The sequence below is a fragment of the Taudactylus pleione genome, unplaced genomic scaffold, assembly GCF_031769625.1.
Source record: "Taudactylus pleione unplaced genomic scaffold, aTauple2 ptg000105l, whole genome shotgun sequence".
Lineage (NCBI taxonomy): Eukaryota > Metazoa > Chordata > Amphibia > Anura > Myobatrachidae > Taudactylus > Taudactylus pleione.
In genome coordinates this window covers 2,160,986-2,182,044 of record NW_028284507.1, presented here as the reverse complement: position 1 = coordinate 2,182,044, position 21,059 = coordinate 2,160,986, and the positions used below count along the sequence as shown (strand labels likewise).

The 21,059-nt window shown below is 41.7% G+C and overlaps 1 protein-coding gene across 2 annotated transcripts in view; it reads left to right on the top strand.

The window, feature by feature from the left end:
- The window catches only part of LRRTM4 (leucine rich repeat transmembrane neuronal 4), a 624,795-nt gene that overhangs the window by 40,806 nt on the left and 562,930 nt on the right, over nucleotides 1–21,059 (top strand). The window lies entirely within an intron of this gene.

The window sequence follows — 21,059 nt, the reverse complement described above, 5'->3', positions numbered from 1 at the left end:
CCTGATTGGAACTTTTCATGGCAGCCTGGAACTTATATATCTACAGTATGGTTTTTATATATGAAAGTCTTTATTTAGTTTTATTTTTAACTGAGTACTTTGGCATTTTAGGCTACAGAATAACAACTATTGCTAAGCTGTCATGGTGATAAATTATTGATAAAACAATACAAAAAATTAAACACTGTAATAGCCAGCAATAAGAATCTAGTGTACACTTATTCCCATGATAACATTTTAGATACATTTCCAGCTATAGATGAGATGTATCAAAACTTTCAAGAGAGATATAGTGGAGAAGTTGCCATTGCAGCCAATCAGCCACTCGCTATCATTTATTTAGCACAGTCTATAAAACGACAGTTAGAAGCTGGTTGGTTGCTCTGGGTAACTTTTTCACTTTACTTCTTTCTCAAAGGTTTGATACATCTCCCATCTATGTCCGGGCTGCACAGTGTCAGCTATTGATCTACAAAAATAAAAGTTTTCACTGCAGCCAGAAAAAAATCAGCACCCCATTAAAATAGCATGTCGAATGTACATCCCAATTACATCTGGATGACTCCATTAGAGCACAAAATGACGTCTGTCTGTTCACTAATGGAGCGTCAGGGCAAGTTATGGATCATAATTATGTAATTCTTAACAATTGTGCGTTGATGTGCTCACTCTGCTCTCTATAGACGACCTTGATTCTCTTTAAATATCTCTCTCCTGGCGAGTAAACTCCCTTGGGAAGGGCTGTAAGATATTAAGAGTGTCACCAGCCAGGCGACTCGTATGCCCTTCACAATCTGTACGGAACAGACTGCTTGATGTCTGAAAGATCACAGCCTATAATTTCATTTAAGAGCCTCATTCCGTCTTGAGGTTAAGTTACTTGTGTTCACGTAAGGGAAATGGGCACAGCTAGAGACCTGTGCACATTACTTAAATCACACATCAGGGTATCTGCGAAGTAAGGTAAGGTTATAGTGAGCCCGACTCTACACACAGCTGCCAGCCAGTACACCATGGAGAATAAAGACACTTGTTCTAAGTTTGTGCAAACAGTAATAAAACTCAGCTGGGCACAGCCTTATAAACACCAAAGTGGAATGACTTGTACAGAAGAGCCCACATGAGCGCTGGATGAATAACATGCTTAATAAGTGACCTGATTAGCAAGGCCTGTTTAATTAGCAATTCCTTAAATATGCAGTATTTGAACTATCAAAGAATACTGCTGCTTAGATATTTTGTTCTCTAATGAGCTTTGAAGGGTGCTCTACGATGATTTCTCTATATTCCTTCTAGTAAGAGCCGTACGTGACATAACTGTGTATTAAATAATATTATAGAGGAATTTTCTCTTACAAATTCCTGCCAATCTGTATCACAATGTATACAAATCCTCTAGTTCTATGTATAATTAATTATGTGTTGTCAATTCATACAATTGCAGGTTTGGTTCGAAGTGCAGCCCATGTTTTCTTGTTAGAATGATGTTACTCAAACAGCATGCTCATAAACCAATTGTGAGACTGCAAGTCTGCCTAATATTAACACCTTCACTGCCAGGAATATAGCTTTTCACACACTCCCTAGCTAAGCATTGGGCCATTTCTTATATTACAATGGATTAGAAATGCTTTAAATTTTTATGCTGTGTACTTAAATATACTTAATTATCTTTTAGTCATCATTCAGCTCAGGGGTTACAGTTCTTTTACCAGCGATTACATATGACGCATCCCACTGGAAATGGATTGGGGATCCATACGGCAGCTTGGACAAAGGCATTGGTTGATTTCAATGATTTTCTTGCAATTGATTAATACTTTACATTTTTTTAAAACACATCCATTTGGGCATAGGGATGAATAATCCCTACTATATGCTTTATGTGCTCAAGAGGACAAAAAGAATAATATTATTACAGTAAAATGACATACAGGTGGTTTGTGTGCATGAGAAATGCAAAGCAATTATCCACTGAATTTATTAGTGATATTAGATATCATGTATAACAGAGTGGATCACTTACTTGCTATACAGATTTAACTTACTATATTATGTATTACTAAAGAGGATAAGTTACAGTAAATGACAATTGTATTTTTTATGATTATTAGGTAATTGTGCAATAGTTTAAAGGGAATTTATCATTCCCTGCTCTTAAAAGCCACTGCCAGGCCATACTGTGGCTCTCCAGCTGTTGTGAAAAAAAACAAGTCCCAGCATAACCTCCCAATGATCAGCTGGTAAAGCATTCTGGGATTTGTAGTTTCACAACAGCTGGAGAGCCATAGGTGGGCCAGGCCTGCTGTCGGCTGTTAAATCCACACAGGCCTAACTTGTTGGATGTACAGTATAACCTTGCTCCATATAGAGGTGCAGAGTTGAAAGCACAAACCTCCAGCACCTGGAGCAAAGCATCACTATTCTGCAGTAGGGTTATTCATCTACTATACAACTCTCAGTCTGTGTCATTCTTACCTTAATACATACAGTATATTCTATACCCACCCTGCTCACATCATAGCACTGCCCCTGTTGTAGCCAGCCCTGCCATCACTAACATAATTACATAATAAGCAATACCACTGCCTCCAACAAAATCAGTCACTCCTGGATATACTTTGTGCTATTGTGTACATTCCAACATACAGTACCTCCCAACTGTACCAATTGTGGCAGGACAACCTTGATTTGCGGATCTCCAAAAGTGGTAGAGCTTACATGAAATGGGAGCTTCTTATCCCAAAAGTTGGCACTTCTGGACAGATTGGGGCTTTTTTCGTCCCCATTTCACATGTCTAAATTTTTGGAGGTTTGATTGAAATGATCTGTTTGGCTACAAGTTTTTCTATCTCCACCCGCTTTAAGACTAAAGGTTTCCTGGGTATACCGGAGCTGAAGATTGAGGTGCTCAACCCTAATAAAATGCGCACAAAAAGTGGGTCATTTCAGGCCGAGGAGGGTGGCAAATAAATTGATTTGGTAACCAGATAATATAGCATGTGATTGGCTCCCGTGAAATCATGTGCATTCCTCTTAGCTACAGAATTCCATACTGTTTCAGCCTGGGTGAAATTTTACACAGCATGTTAAAAAAATTTATCTTGTTTATAAATCTTTAATTATGTATAACAGTCCTTTGCAGAAAACGTATGTAGCAGGAGGGAGAAATAAATAACAGGTTAAGGGATTCAATGCAACCTTGTATCTATGGCAAGTGGTCTTCCTTTTCTAAAAAGACCTTTTGCGGTCTTCATCATTGAGACAGATAATTATTTCCTTTCAGAGCACAATAGCATATCTTCAAACTGCAGGGCAAGGGACCTTGAAGAGAGATATGATCTTCCCAAGTCTTCCAGCATCATCATGTCAATAATCTTTGCCCTGTACAGCACTTGCTTTGTGCGGGTTATGGAGAAGATCAGTAGTTGTGTCATATAGCATCTGCTGATTTTGCATTTCGTTAAGCAATATCCAATAATGCACACAGGTCAACATGTACAGGGATAAGTAATTTAATGGTCATCTGACTAAGTAATGTTATTATCCTCCGCATATGTAATGCATGTACAGTATGTAATGTGCTGAGATTTGTTGTACAGGGCTAGATAACAATTCAGATTGTAATGTAACTACTTAAGCTGTGCAGACAGCATTATTGCCTGTTTGGGTCATAGAGAAACAGGGCCGGCCTGCCCGTTACTCTGACTACGCAGGTGTGTAGAGCGCCAGCCAACAGAGGGCACTGTGGGTTGGCGGTCCCTAGCGCCACAGTCCTTCCCGCACCCCCGCTGTCGCTGCCACACTCCTCCTTCACCCGCCACCCGGCCACCGCAGGGAGGCTTCATTTGCCGGGCGCCCGCTGAGATTTAATTAACAGAGGGTGCTCGGCTCTTTCCCCGCAGCGACAGCCGGAGCTCACTCCTGAGCTTCGGCTTTCGGCTCCCCCCACGGGCATTATGGGAGAGACGTCATGACGTCTCTCCCATAGTTCCAAGGAGCGGCGGATGGCAGCGGACGCAGGATCGGGGCTAAGGGTAAGTATTGTGTTGGGGTTTTTTTTGTGGGCGCGGCACATTTACAGGGGGCATTACTACTGGGGGCACATTTACAGGGGGCATTACTACTGGGGCACATTTTACAGGGGGCATTCCTACTGGGGGCATTTTTACAGGGGGCATTACTACTGTGGGCACTTTTACAGGGGGCATTACAACTGGGGGCACTCTTAAAGGGGGCATTACTACTGGGGGCACTTTTACAGGGGGCATTACTACTGGGGGCACTTTTACAGGGGGCATTACTACTGGGGGCAATTTTACTACTACTGGGGGCATTGTTACAGGGACATTACTACTGCGGGCACTGATACAGGGGGCATTACTGTTTGGCGCATTACTACTGGGGGCACTAATACAGGGAACATTACTTTTGGGGGCACTATCACAGGGGTACTACTACTGGGGGCACTACTGCAGGGGGCATTGCAGAAGGGGCACCACAACTGGGGGCATTGCATAAGGGGTACCACTGCTGTAGGCATTGTGTAAGGGGCACTACTACTGTGGGCATTGTATTAAGGGCACTACTACTGTGGGCCTTGTATTAGGGGCACTACTACTGTGGGCATTGTGTATAAGGGGCACTGATGTGGGCATTGTGTATAAGGGGCACTACTACTGTGGGCATTGTATTAAGGGCACCACTACTGTGGGCATTGTGTATAAGGGGCACTGATGTGAGCATTGTGTATAAGGGGCACTGATGTGGGCACTGTGTATAAGGGGCACTATTGTGTGTTAGAACGCTTGTGATTATGGCTTTTCCTATGATACCACACCCCTTTCCTTTGTCGGGTGCATACACCTTGGGCGTGTGCAAAGTCCGCCTGGGGGTGCCAAAATGTATCTTCGCTTACCAAAAATATTAGGCTCGGGTTGGCCCTGTAGAGAAAGCATGGCTGTAGTGTGTTGTACAACTGGTTGCCATTTTCATCTGCAGGCCATTGCCCAAGAACCTTCATTAAGACCAAGGAGCCTATTTATCAAGAAAGCCTCAATCCTGGCAATAAGGCTGAAATGTATAAAAACTCTTATAGCCACGGTGTAACAATACAAGATTGCCAGGGCAGCTAAGCGATACTAGCTTTCCTCCACAATACTTTGCAGATGTGCACATGATATTTAGCCTTTCAGTTCTTCTAGTGCAATAAATAAAATGTATTTTAAAATAGATTAAAAAAAATATTTTAAATTTGCTACATTAAAAAACAAATCACACGTAGTTGCTTTATAAATGTTCTATTCAAAGAATAATTATCTTAAAATTTTAATCTACTATTGTCCCCATGAGATGAAGATAACAGATCATGTATTGTGGTGGTCCAAGTACCATCGCAACACTTAAACGGGCTTCACCCAGCGAAGGTATGGACTAGACTTCTTCAGCAATAGCTGTGTTATCGCTGTCAGTAGCCTTTTATGCACAGCACACTTTCCGATGCCAGCAGTGTGAGGGCGTGACCAATTATGTCATAGTGAAGTGGGGGCGGGGCCAATTATGTCATAGTGAAGTGGGGGCGGGGCCAAAATGAGGCGATTCAGTGCAAATCGGCCGTCCGGACTGCCTGCTTTACTAGGTGTAGTGGGTGGCCACAGTCAGATGATTTGCAGCCTCTCTGAGAATTGCACACTCTTCAAGGTGTTCAGGATAGCCACCCGAAATTCAGGACCGTAGGTCTGTATGCTTTGCATGAATATGGCAGTACGAAAACCGGTCACTATCACCAGCTAAATTACCCCCCTCCCCATGTTTTGGTTCTCTTTATCTGTTAATTTTCACTTTTTAATTATTGATTAAAATAACGATTTACAGATATATGACTCAAGGAAATGATCATTGCATTTGATTTAGCCTCAATGAGGATATAGTCAAGTATAAATCTGTTTTCATTGAAAATTCTATTTAAAGATTAAATTATTCCTCATATCTGATGCGGACATGATTGTAATTCAATGCACGTCTCCATGATGCTTCTATAGGAGGTTATTAAAGAATTTCAGAACCCCATAGAATAGTCTATGCTTCTGGAAGCATAGTCCCAGTCCCAGCATACAAGTCCCAGCATACTTTCCCACTGATCAGCTGGTAATGCATGCTAGGACTTGTAGTTTCACTAGAGATGGAGAGTCATAGGTTAGCCAAGCCAGTTACAGACAGAGGGGCTTCTGTAATTGTATTAGGATCTCTGACAGAAGATCTCTAGATTGATAATCATAATTCCGTATTGCTATGCAAAATGCAAAGGCTGTACCTGTTCTATAATGATAAGTAGGCCCCTTAATATGTTATTGCTGAAAATAGAGACTTTTGGAATCTTTAGTGGTACTTTTATGTGGTTGTGGTTATGATAGTTGCATTCAAGTTACTTTACAGTAGTTAGGATTAAATAAATGTTTATTTTGTGTAGAATAACAACAACAAAAAAAGTAGTTCCTGGCACAATCGAACATTTTGAAAAGGGGAGAGCTCTCACGTAGTCAATGTTCAGTGCGGGCATGTCGTCGAAACTGCGGGCTATGCAGAGAGGGCTGGAAGTGTAAATACACATGGTGCAAACAAAGAATATGTATGGGGGAGATCCGCTCACAAATATGCATACAGGTGAATATATGCGTTTCCAGCATATGGGTGAATATATGCGTTTCCAGCATACGGGTGAATATATGCATTTCCAGCATACGGGTGAATATATGCATTTCCAGGATACGGGTGAATATATGCGTTTCCAGCATACGGGTGAATTTATGCATTTCCAGCATATGGGTGAATAAATGCATTTCCAGCTTACGGGTGAATAAATGCATTTCCAGCTTACGGGTGAATATATGCATTTCCAGCATACGGGTGAATATATGCATTTCCAGGGTACGGGTGAATATATGTATTTCCAGCATACAGGTGAATATATGCATTTCCAGCATACAGGTGAATATATGCATTTCCAGCATACGGGTGAATATATGTATTTCCAGCTTACAGGTGAATATATGCATTTCCAGCATACAGGTGAATATATGCATTTCCAGCATATGGGTGAATAAATGCATTTCCAGCTTACGGGTGAATATATGCATTTCCAGCATACGTGTGAATATATGCATTTCCAGGATACGGGTGAATAAATGCATTTCCAGCATACGGGTGAATATATGCATTTCCAGCATATGGGTGAATATATGCATTTCCAGCATATGGGTGAATATATGCATTTCCATCATACGGGTGAATATATGCATTTCTAGCATACGGGTGAATATATGCGTTACCAGCATACGGGTGAATAAATGCATTTCCAGCATACGAGTGAATATATGCATTTCCAGCATATGGGTGAATATATGCATTTCCAGTTTACGGGTGAATATATGCATTTCCAGCATATGGGTGAATAAATGCATTTCCAGCATATGGGTGAATAAATGCATTTCCAGCTTATGGGTGAATATATGCATTTCTAGGATACGGGTGAATAAATGCATTTCCAGCATACAGGTGAATATATGCATTTCCAGCATACGGGTGAATATATGCATCTCCAGCATACGGGTGAATATATGCATCTCCAGCATATGGGTGAATATATGCATTTCCAGCATACGGGTGAATATATGCATTTTGGGCCTGAATCAGAGGTGGACACAGGAGCACCTGCAGCTGTGTCTATTGGCAGTCGACCTTCTGTAACTCTATGCAAATACTGCTAAAAAGCCCTTCCCTTGTGTTTATCCATGTGTCCGGATATGCATGGACTGAGACCCCTACCATTCATGCAGTAATAATTGGCATGTCCATAGACACCACGATCGGTTGCAACATGGAAACTCACACCAGCCCTGTAGCAAGTGCACTCTCACTGTCCGAGTGTGGCCTCCTATGTGAGTGGTTGAGCATCTGTGTACACAACCACTTTCCCCAACACACCCGTGACACTCCTATAGCATTCCCATAAGATGGACCATCTCTGTGTGCGCTCTAAGACGCCTCCCTGGCACTGCCCGGCACATTTTTAGTACACTTCTTGATATGTGAGCCATAACTCAGAACTGCAACACAGTCGGGGAGCAAGTACAGCAACTGCTCCACTATGTCCAACTCCAGCAGTGCATGTACCTCTGAACAGTGGCGTAACTAGGTGAATGTGGGGACTGCGGACCCGAGGGGGTGACAGCAAAATAGCAGAGCTGTGTGCGTCATCCACATTGTGCTGGTAGAGGATGGGGGCTGCCCAGCAGCTCCCGAAGGGCTGGTCAAGTCCCCAGCGTGACGACAACAAGGGAGTGATATGGAGTCATGCCCCCAAAATGTCATACATTAGGGGGCGTTGCATCTCCCACTATTGCAGTAGTGTATTGGGTGACACCTCCCTAGTAATGCCACTGCCTCTGAATCTGGGCCTTAGGGGGAGATTTAGAGAGATAAAGAACAAACCAATCAGCTTCGAACTGACATTTTTCAAGCACAGCCTGTAAAATGCTGATTAGTTAGTACTTTATCTGTCTCCACTTTATTTCTCTCCAAGCTTAGATAAATCTCCCCCCCTAGTTTCATGCACACTATGCGAGAGCAATTATGGCCAATACTACATCATCCCTTTTATGATTACCACACCATTCGACATTGAAAATGTTAAAGTGATGCAGCTAAGGTGCTGCAATACAACCTGATAGCTTGGCTCTTTGCAGGGGCAGATGACACGGTGCTATCTGTAGCCACGTACCCACTGCAGGCGTGGACCCGAGCATAATTGAAGCTAGTAAAATGATAATCAGAGTGGAGCCATACAACACTCTGTAAGGGCTTCTCTTACCTGTTTGCTAACCAGAGAATATAAACAGCCTTTGAAAACACAAGACAAATGTTAAATCAATAGCCCGTGTTCTGGAGTGCCTAACACATTTATCCCTGGTGAAGACCTTTGACTTATTAATCTCATTCCCTTGGCAGTTCACAATATGTTATCCCCCTGCAAACTTCCATGCATCACTATCTGCTTAGCTGTGTTTAGTGTGAGAGCAGAATAATGCTACATACAAACATAGGATGGCACGGCAGGCAGTAACCTCTTGCCCTACCTAATCTGCTCCTCTCCTTATAAGACTTCGGATCCTCATTCCTCTTAATGCTTGGCTTTATTTTCTTTCTTTTGTGTCCGTTTGTGCTGTTGGATACAAACAAAAACCAGATGGTTGGATACAGAGTGGTTACACTTCCATGGAAGTTGGACGCATTGGTGACCAGTATAGACAAGAAAGCATAAGACAAACACACTACATGTAAAGTACTGTAAGTGGAAAGGAACAACGTGCAATACATGTGCCATCAGTTCCCAAAGAGAGTCCCAGTTGCTGTCAGTGGAAATCACATAAAGTATAATAGCAGTAATATATTATTACTAATTACTAATTATTATTAATATTATTATTATTATTATTATAGTATTATATAATATAATAGCCTAGAAGTTAGACTGTTCATCCTACAGTAGACAACAAACAGACAACTCTTGGCTTTCCAAACTTGTATTTCCACAACAGCAGAATAACTACAGGCTGTCTACGTTAGCCTGTAACAAGTAGTCGGAATGGTAACCCTAAAGGAGGCATGAGGTGATAGAATGGATGAATGTCATGGCATTGCAAGCCATGGATAGAAGCTCAATCACTGGTAGCACTGCAACTGACAGTGTCTGATTGAGAATAAGCCCATCACACCAATATGTTCTATCACTGTTATACTAACTTATTTGTGGCTGCTGTTCTCACTAGTGATCCCCAGTCTATCTGCCATATCATTTCAAACCAGGCACCACTCCAGCCTCTGACAGATTTTCCCTATATCCATACAAATGTGAACTGCCAAGTACGCACATTCTATTAGTCCCATACCATTTCCACCAAAATGAATCGCAAGCACGCTCTTTTGGACTCTCGCCACATCAGGGATCACCTTCACCCATGTCTTTTAATGTGAACCATTGTGGTTCCACTTGCTAGAGTACTTTGCCACTTGCTGGAGTACTTTGTCACTTGCTGGAGTACTTTGCCACTTGCTGGAGTACTTTGCCACTTGCTGGAGTACTTTGTCACTTGCTGGAGTACTTTGCCACTTGCTGGAGTACTTTGTCACTTGCTGGAGTACTTTGTCAAAAGCTCCTCCGTTACTTTTATTCTTGTTCAATATTAGTATGATACCATATTGTTAGGAGGTCTGGAGACTGCACCTAAAATTCAACAATGAACTACTGTAAAATCACCAGTCAAGGCCTCCACCAACTATCACTTATAATATCATACAGCATTTCCTTTGGGCCCTCCATTCCCCATGCTATGTGAAAACTGCTTTGTTGCCTTTCCACCTTTTTGTTTTGTTAGATGTATGGCATCATTTTTTGCACAGCCATCCTCTAACAACCGGTCCACAGACTTTCTATATACCACATATCTCTTTGACATCCATCTCACAATGTTTATAATTGCCATGCTGCCCAAGCTTCTGTAGCTGCTGCTATATGTAAAGTATGTTGTACTGTAGCTACACACGGCTTGTGCAAGCTAGCTCTCAGAATACTCAAAAAACAATATTTTGTCCTCTATGTTAGATCTTAAAGGTGGGTACACATCAGACGATATTTTGACCAATCCGACAGATTGGTCCTATATATTGTCAATATCGTCTAATGTGTATGCTCTATGTCGGGCCATGCGCGCTCCCCTTTAGTTGCATTGTCAGGTCAGCCCTACATGATGCTCAATCTGATGATGCCACTGACGAACCCATGCTGCGGGCTGCGGCAGGGGCCGACATATCGGGCGGTCAGGCATCGGACCATCAAATGTGTGCTTGCCGCCCGATATGTTATCCCGTCGGCCATGCAGTCGCCCATCGGATCACTGGATACTCATATCATTTAATTTGTACACAGCTTAAGACTTTTGGGCCCATGAATATATGAACTCCTGTATCCTTTATACTGGACAAATGTAAGAGCCATGTAGTCTGTGCAACTTTACTCATTTACCTTTTTACAGTTGATTGGTCTTTTACTTCCTTATGAAAAGGACATATACTAATAACTGCAACACTTAGACCTCCGGCCTTCTCTTTACTAGGGCTGACTGATTTGCTTATTCAAAAACACCCCAAGGAAAAGCCTGCACAAGGCAGCACTCAACAGTATACAAATTAATAGCACACATCCACCAAGCTATGCATGGCCATCACAAAAACTCTGGTGTAGCTGGATATCGGCTACCATGGGCCGAATGGAGCTTTTTCCTGCACTACATGAAAATGACTCATGATATCTGGTCAGTCCAGGCATGGCAAGGAAAAGAGTATACCTGCCAGCACTCTATCTATAAAAGAGCCACATATTCAACTAAAATAGCCCTATAGTTCTTATATTTTCTATTTTTTGTTTTTTTTTACTTACCTCATGCCGCTTTTTCACCAAAGTTCACTATACCTGTAGAGACTACACACTACATATCCCACACTATAGCAGCGCTCCCAAACTGTGGTGCCAATTCCAACCACACTCGTCTAACAGTGATCTCGCCTGTGACTTCTTAACCAGTAACATCAATTTTGCCAACTAGTGCACATTCTAGCCCCCTGCTATTAGTTACAGTAAGGTCCAGTGAATTCTTGTCACTAATAAAGCAATATAGTCATATATTATTAACAAAATGTTAAAAATAATATACAACCGTGATATTATCATCTATGTATTGTACAGCTCTCAGATTGTACACAATAATCCACTGCAGCTCCCTAGAAACTATTGAAAAAGAAAGATTAAAAGCACCAAACATGAACCATACATCAAATAGACACAATTCGGATTAAAGGACACATAGTACTTTCTTAGATTGATAGTGGAGGTTCAGATTACAATACTCTGAATATGTTCATTTTCAGCTGAAATAACTAAGATATGAAACTTTTGTACTTCAGCCTTAAATATATTCAGAACAGTAGCTCTCTGGTATAATATTCCTGCCATGCTCTGATGGCTGTATGGTAAAAAAAAATACAGTTAAATAAGTACAATATATGTCTTAATTCAATAACAAAGACCTATTGCATAAAAAAAAGAAACATTTGAATGGATTAGAAAATGTATTAATGTTCTTCATATATTACACATAAATTGAGGTTTAAGCTCCATACAAATTAAAATGCCATTAGAGAAGGTTTCCAGTGAAATTAATATTATTCCTTTTACCACTCATTTGTTGACCCCACTTAATAGACAGTATTTGTTTTCCAATGTGCATGTCTAGAAAATACTGTGCTGGTCGGCTGGATGAGAGAGAGAGAGAGAGAGAGAGACAGACAGACAGACAGACAGACAGACAGACAGAGAGACAGGAAGAGACAGTGGGGTATGTTTACTACAAGAGCGGGTTTTTAGAAGTGGTGATGTTGCCCATAGCAACCAATCAGATTCTATTTAACATTATCTAGCACCTTATAGAATATAATAGCTAGAATCTGATTAGTTGCTATGGGCAACAACTCCACTTCTAAAAACTAACACACCAGAGAGAGACGGAGGTAAATAAATGTAAAGGGATAGATTGAGTGAGGGAGAGATTATTATTATTATTACTATTATTATTGTCATCATCATTTTTTATTTATTAATGATCACAGAGATCACTAACATTTAAAATATACATAAAAACTCAGTATGAACTTAATTTGAACTTGATTTAAGTAGTTGAATTATGCATCTAATCTAATACTGGCTGTATGACAGCAATTTAGTATTCTTATTCATGGCCCCCAAGAAAGAACTCATCTCCATTGTTTATTTGTAAGGCAACACAAAATTCTGCAGCCTCACATACAGTAGTCAGAAGAACACTTCATATAAAATACATATCATATATAAAAACAGAACAAGTGCTTTCATAAGGGCTGATTGTGAATGGTATGCAATGTGGCTGTGTCTGCAGGCTCCCGCGGAAGACTGATTTAAGGGCATATTTATCACAATCCGCAGCGGATGTGGTGATAAAAAATGTCTTTTCAATTTGCATTGTGAAATTGCATACTGTATTTTCACGCAAATATACCAAATTTGCCGGGAACTGGTGCAGAGTGATAGCTTAGGCTATCTGCACCATCATCGTCATCGGGGGAAGATAGCAGCCATAGGCTACTATAGGCTAACGAGACCTATGGGGCTGCATTTGCAGTCAGAAAGAGGGGCCACGGTAGATATTCCATGGTAAATCTGGGGGATCCTTAATAAATGCGAGTACACCGCAAATGTTGATTAAAAATATGCCCCTTAGTACCTTATGCTAATATAACACTCTGTAAGGCTAATGCGGGGGTTCATACATCTGCAAGCGGAAATCCATGCTGCCCACTAATTTTATGCCAGCCGATACAATTGTCATCATTAGTATCAGCTTTTGCACCAGCCCAATGCTAGGTGCAAGAGATCCGTCAGAAATAGGCTTCATTTCCCCGCGCGCACGGAATCACACGGAACCTTTGATACACACCCATGACATTCTCACAGGGTAGTGCGATTTTGTGCACTCACATGTATGCCGCCCCAAAATGCCCAATTTCAAGGAGTGACTTAGTTAGTGGGGGCTGGTAAGGCTGAGTAGCAGGAATTGGATTGTTTAGTTGAAGAGGAACCAGCGTAAGGATTTGCAGAGTGCTGCAATGGAGGTGGAGCAACTGTAGACGAAAGATGAGTGAGGGGAAGGCTAAATAGCAGGAAATAGCAGGAAATTGAAGTAGTCAAAGTGGAATTTACAGTAATGAGAGAATGGATAAGTGATTTGGAGTGTCCAGATTGGCAAAGAGACATACAGTAGGGGGTGATGTATTAAACAGTGAGCAGTGGAGGGCAGCATAGAGCCCTGCTCCGGCCCTGGCACGCCCCCTCACCCTGACTGCTGAAGCGTAATGAATCATAAGCGCAAAATGCAACCTGAAGCTGCCTATGGATTATTTCTGTGCATATGCACTGTGTGAAAATGTTGATCACTTTAGTGAGCATAGTCTGGGCAGAGTGTAGAGGACAGAGCCTGAATGCAGAGGTGCTAGGGGGGACAATGGGATGCTCAAGTAGTTTGGAAGTAAATGGAATTAGAATATTGTGACAGTAGCTGGGGGAATGGCAGGGTTGAGAGCTGGATAGTAGAGATTAGCACATGTATGAGGACAGAAGGGAATTGAAAATGGAAAGGAACAGTTTGTAGAAGTGACTTAAGTACAAGAAAGCTTTAGGAAGAAGACATTCAATGAGTTGAGAGGAAACATGTTCAAGGAGACAGTCTGAGAAAGAGAAATATGTTAATGTTAAGATCTGAGGGTGGATAAGGGAGTGCAATGCTAAGTACACACCTAACTATTGATCCAACTGATTCTACAATTTTCAGTGACTAAACGATCTTGAGAACTTCCGATTTCGAGTGTACACACTAGCGATATATATCGTTCCAACACAAATTATTATCTGTCATAAGATCATCATGAACTATCAGCAGAAATGTCAGACAGATGATCGTTCATTCATACACGCTACAAAATGTGCATAAGATTGGCTCTTCATTTTGGAGAATGTCATGCAGTAAGCTTGATCCATTCATCCGATCTAAATGGTTTAGAAACGATAATCGACCCCAGGTGCTGTGTACTCATTCTGAGATTATTGGACCGAGCAGTTGAAAAACAACTGTTATTGCAGTGTGTAACTAACTTGTGAGAAGTTGAGTGTGATGCTGAGAGGAGATTTCTCAGTGGATGGGGTAGATGTTTACTCTGAAGTAGATCTGAAGTTAGTGGCGATTCTAGGGTTGGGCAAGCAGGACTATTACCCGGGATGCTGTGGCCTCAGGATGCGGCCACAGTCACCCCTGACACCATCTAATCTGACGGCTCCTGCCCCCTCTTGCCCACCACCATATATAACCATATATAAGCTGTGGGCAGCCACAACACCATATTTACAAACGGGCATGGCACTATACCAGTGGGAGTCCCAGTCTCCCGGAATGCCGGGCATGCGACGTCATGCCACGTGATGTCGGCGCGCATGGCATTCTGGGAGTGGGCGCTCCCGCGCATCGTCAGCAACATTGCCCATCAGACCTGCATGCTGTCGCTCCGTCGCTGCCGGTATCGGCAAGTGTGTATGCACTTGCATATGCCGGCACCCCTGCCAGGACCCGCCATGGACGGCATCGTGCTGGGTACATATTGTTAAGTGTATACCCAGCATTAGGCAAACAGCTCCCTCTCTGTCAAATGGCCACTCACCTCCCCAGCAAATGGCGCCCAACCAGGACAGCGCATGACCCCGCAATTACTATTTTCTTTGTTGTTTTTGTTGCACATGGCCACGCCCCCTGGAAACTATTGCACAGATCTCCTCAAACTCTAGAAGCAGCCCTGTGTAAAGTCACCAGCAGTCAGGGAAAAAGGGGTTGGACTAGAAACCTGATTATAGGCAACTAAGAAATTCCAGCATCTTTATACAGAACTCTTACCATGCTGGAATGTTATTTGCAGAATTTCTCAATGAGCCACACATGTGAGGAAACCCACTCCTTTACTATGTTTAGTATTGCCCACTTATACATTATACCAGAATGAAAGCATTCTCTCCTGTGTGTTTCAATGCCTCTGCATACTGGTATGTGACATCTCATATATGTGTATATATTGTAGATAGATAGATAGATAGATAGATAGATAGATAGATAGATAGATAGATAGATAGATAGATAGATAGATAGATAGGTAAATCACACTTGCCCACCCTCTTGATTCGGTCCGGAGCCTCCCGAAAATTGAGTGTCGCTCCTAGCCCTCTGGAAAGGCAGGCAAGCCTCCCACGGACCCCTTCAACCTCCCCCCATGAAAACCTTAGGTGTTGATGCGATTCACGCTGATCCCGCCCCCTGCTTCACAATGCTTGTAATATCGGCATTGTTTAGCGGGGGCGGGGCCAAAGTGTTGCAATTGCGTGGCCCCGCGCCCCCGCTCCGCCCACAAATTACAGTAAGCTGTCCAGTCACACCCACTTGCATCAGCCACGCCCGCTGCCATGCCAATCTGGCTGCTCCCTCCTGGAAGAAGCAGCCAGAATGTCGGCAACCATGAGATGGATAGATAGATAGATAGATCTATATTTTCATGCTCTCCAGCTGAGTGTAACTGCCAAAGCTGAGATGAATGCAGACAATGCCTTTTATGTATACACCTCTGGAATCCACAGCTACTTGCTGTGAAACTATACAAGCTCTGCATGTGGCCATATATCCTGAGTAATAATAATATGCACTGGTACAGTATCTGCGGTAAAACATCATTGTAGACAATAAAGGATTACGTTTTCTTTCCAGCCTTATAATCATATTAAGAATTATTTTAGACCAGAGGTAATCAATCTACTATACTATACTAAGCTGTTGTGGAACTGCAAAACCCACGTTGCCTTGTCAGCCTCTATTTTATACGACAGTATTATACTGTTTGGAGGCTGTTTATTATACTCCTTGGGGTTTATATACGAAGTGTCGGGTTGTAAAGTTCAACACTACTGTTCGTGTTTATGCCCGATATTTAAAAGGGCAGTGATTTTACTAGCCGTGTCTTGTTAGTCAAAGTATTGCCCTTTTAGATAACGGGTATGACCTGACCACAAACATAAGTGTCGGGTTTTATAACCCGACACTTAGTAAATAAATGCCCTGGTGTCTTTCAATCTGATATCAGAAGCAGATTCTTCACAGCACAGTACTCAGTCCTAGGAAAGATCTGGATTCATTCACATCGCTTTGCGAATAAGACAAATTTTAAGGGGAAAAGTTGCATGAAAAGATGCTCCGAGTCACATGCTCTCACCCGTTATGTATAATGCGACTTGTAGCGCACGGAGGATAAATGTATGTGAACACATCTGTAATTGGCATCAGCACGGGTCCAGTAAGAGGGGTCATGGACATTGTATTCCTTCTCCCTAAGCGTAGTCCCTACAGTCTTAATAGAAAAGCAACTGATGACCTGGGGTTTACAAAGTTGCAAGTGTAAGATGGAAGTGGAGGTACGCAATGATAAGTGGGATGAAATGAATATTCATCATTAAAAATTTAATTTTTTTAACATATAAGGAATATAAATGTCATTGTGTTATAAATACCTAAAGGTTATACTGAATAGGATTGTTTTAATAACTATTAGTAGCAGAAATTATTGACTATTCAGAGAGAAACTGCAGCATATAAAATAGTACAAAAAAAAAAGTAGTTATTTTTCAGGATAACTTTTACTGCATCATATATAACATTGGGGTTGGAAAATAATATATATATATTTTTTACAGTAATATTTTTTGTCCATTTGATGTTTCCCTATATTATGGAACTATTAAAACAAAACAAAAAACAGTGTCCAGGACGTTTCAGCTAATACAGGGCCTGATTCAGAGCCGGACGCTATTTGCGCTCACTCGTTCAGAAAAAGGGGCCGGCTATTTAAATTGTGCGCTCGCTCTTTGCGGTCTGTTGACGCCTCTGAGCGAGCGAACGAAACATGCGCTCGCTATTTTGTAAAGACGCCCCTTTGCCGTTCGCATCATACGTCAACTCCCCTATTTATTAGATTAATCGAGTACATCGAAAGGCGTCTGAACTGCTCGCAGTGCTTGTGGTTGGATTTTCCTACTGCATTCATGCGAACAGTTCAGGCTAAGAGACAACCAAGTGACGTGGCCGATGACGCTGCTTTGTTAATTATGCACACCCTTAAAATGCCCGTTTTGACAGTTTGGCACGCCTGCGTTCGGATCACCACTCCCCGTTTTCAAGCACCTTCCCCTGTTACCACCCACAAACGCTTCATCCTGTCACTCAAATTAGCAGGCATTCGCTATTTTGCGAACACACGATTTCTGACCGCACTGACTGGTTGGCGCATGCGCATTATGACCCATATGCATGCGCAGATGTGCGAACATCGCTCGGAGCGAACGAGCGGCCGCTTACGAGCAGCTCTGAATCAGGCCCACAGTACGTTAGCTCTTTTACTTTTATATGGAGTTTGTGAGGGCTGCCATATTATCTGCAAAAGACCTGTTTGCTTATGATGGATTTGATGCCTTGGGGGTCATAGGAAGACATTGGGTCTTTCCTACTATACAGGTCTAACAGTGACCTACAGCTCTTATCATAAATCATCTATATGTGAGAGTACACATCTCCAGGAGTTGTCAGAGGATGATGTGCAGATACAGACTACAGATTGGCTCACTAAATATATCAGATCTTCCAAACATAGAAGCCGAACATCATTATGTTTAGCTAATGATCCATTAATTAAACCAATTGTATATAGATGCAGGGCTGCACAGTTTTGGGCCTTTTTCTGTCAAATAACAGATTGTCAAGCAAGTCATCTGATGGAAAATGGCCCAGAATCACGCAGACCAGTCTCTGTGTACAGCAGAATATCATAGATTTAATGTGCTAGATCATGAAATGTGCACAATGATCCATAATGAGCCCTTAAAGTGTACCTGTCATCTCCATACAGTTGAGGCAGCCATTTTGCAAACGTATCCAATATCCAGAAATGGTAGCCTATCAGTTTGCTGGGAATTAGTGACATCACTGGGGCATTTAGAACTTCACCCTCTCAAACTAGTGATGTCTTTGGGGAATGGAGCACAGATATTCAGCTCAAAGCTTCCCTTATTGCAATCACTAGATGGGAATGTTGAGGGGTAAAGTATGTCCTATAAGCAATTATATCATCACATACAGTCAGGTCCATAAATGTTGGGACATTGACAGAATTTTCAGATTTTGGCCTCTGTTCACCACCACAATGGTTTTGAAATGAAACAAACAAGATGTTCTTTAACTGCAGACTTTCAGATTTAATTTGAGGGTAATTACATCCAAATCGGGTGAATGGTGTAGGAATTACAACAGTTTCAATATGTGCCTCCCACTTTTTAAGGGGCCAAAAGTAATGGGACTATCAACTCAAAAGCTATTTCATGGACAGGTGTGGGCTATTCCCTCATTATTTAATTATCAATTAAGCAGGTAAAAGGTCTGGAGTTGATTCTAGGTGTGACATTTGTATTTGGAATCAGTTGCTGTCAACTCTCAATATGAGATCCAAAGAGCTGTCACTATCAGTGAAGCAAGCCATCATTAGGCTGAAATATCAAAACAAACCCATCAGAGTGATAGCAAAAACATTAGGTGTGGCCAAATCAACTGTTTGGAACATTCTTAAAAAGAAACCGTTGTAATTCCTACACCGTTCACCTGATTTGGATGTAATTACCCTCAAATTAAATCTGAAAGTCTGCAGGTAAAGCACATCTTGTTTGTTTCATTTCAAAGCCATTGTGGTGGTGAATAGAGGACAAAATATGAAAAATCTGTCAATGTCCCAATATTTATGGACCTGACTGTATACCTCAGCACTGGGTACCCTTATCATAAAGTGCTAGTAGAGATAAAGAAAGTAAGTAAAGTCACTAATCCCTTGACTCTATTGCTAGGGCTGGTGCAAGGTTTATCGGCACCATAGGCAAAACTTCAGCCTACTGCCCGCAACCACCACCAATTCCCACTTCCCAGCCCCTCAGGTGAAAGTGTGGAGGTGTAAGTATAAGTACCACAGCCACAACAGGTATTAAGTCCAAGTTAATTTTGTGATAGACAGACTCAGTATTGCCCCCTAGATCCCGCTGCCCTAAGCAGCTGCCTAATGGTAGAGCTGGCCCTGCCCATTCCTCCCTAAAATTGCAATCAAGATGATTTATTTGGCCTAAAAAGATAATAGTTATGGAGGAAGGGAAATTAAATAATCAATTGTATGAATGCTGCAAAGGGAAAACTGCTTATGTGTTTTGTTTTAAATGTATTCCTTGGGAAATAGAGTTTTCAATTGTACTTTATCAGACTCCCAAAGTGCTGGAACTGCGAATGTCGCCCACATTCTATATCTGGTTGCCGGCATCGTCCCCTCCTCCGCACAGCTCTTTATGTTGTGCTGTCTGAATGCAGTGAAATTGCTACATTACTTTGATCACAATGCAGCACAAAAATATCCTTTTGAACCAAGACCCGGCTGAAAATCGTCTATTTTACATTTCATAATTTGCATAGTGTTCTGTAACAAGGAAAAGTAGGGCATATACAATATAATCATTAAAATATATGTATGGTGTGAGTTCTTTTATGCCAAAATTGCAGCCTACATACCTGTTCAAGTTATACATTATCTCTTCTACCTACTAGCAGGCAAATCATCTGTAATCTCTGGAAGTACTGACATTAGTGAAAAATCATGGTTGATTCTTGCGTTTTACATGCAGGATGTAACCCCTGGTATCATTCTGTATCTGTCTGTGAGTTAGGACACATAGGGGTCTATTTACTAAGCAGTGTTAGGAGATAGAGTGAAAAGTGATAAGAAAGTGATAAGGTGCCAGCCAATCAGCTCCCAACTGTCATTTTTCAAACACAGCCTGTGAGAAGACAGTTGGGAGCTGATTGGCTGGCACCTTATCACTTTCTTATCACTTTTCATTCTGTCTACTAACACTACTTAGTAAATAGACACCATAATGTATAAAGGCATAATCAATTACAATTGTTCTATGCACAACATATTGCCAGGCAACTAAACATATTAAAATGTATATCTATAAAAGTATATGGCAAAGTACAAAAAAATAAAACAAATGCAACAACTGGGCATACTAAAAGCTCCCTAAGCTCTACCTGTGTAACTGTGCAGAGCACACTGAAAGTCCACATAGAAATAGTGTAAGTCCTGTTCTCACTGGCCAAGTTGCAGTACAAGTGGCAGTACTACTTATTATAGCCATAGTCAAATAGCCATTGTAAGGACTTCCTCCCAAGCGACCTCAGGCTTATGATGTGTCTCTGATATCAGTCTTTCTAATCGTTTTAGGAAAAATAACTCTAATTGCTCAA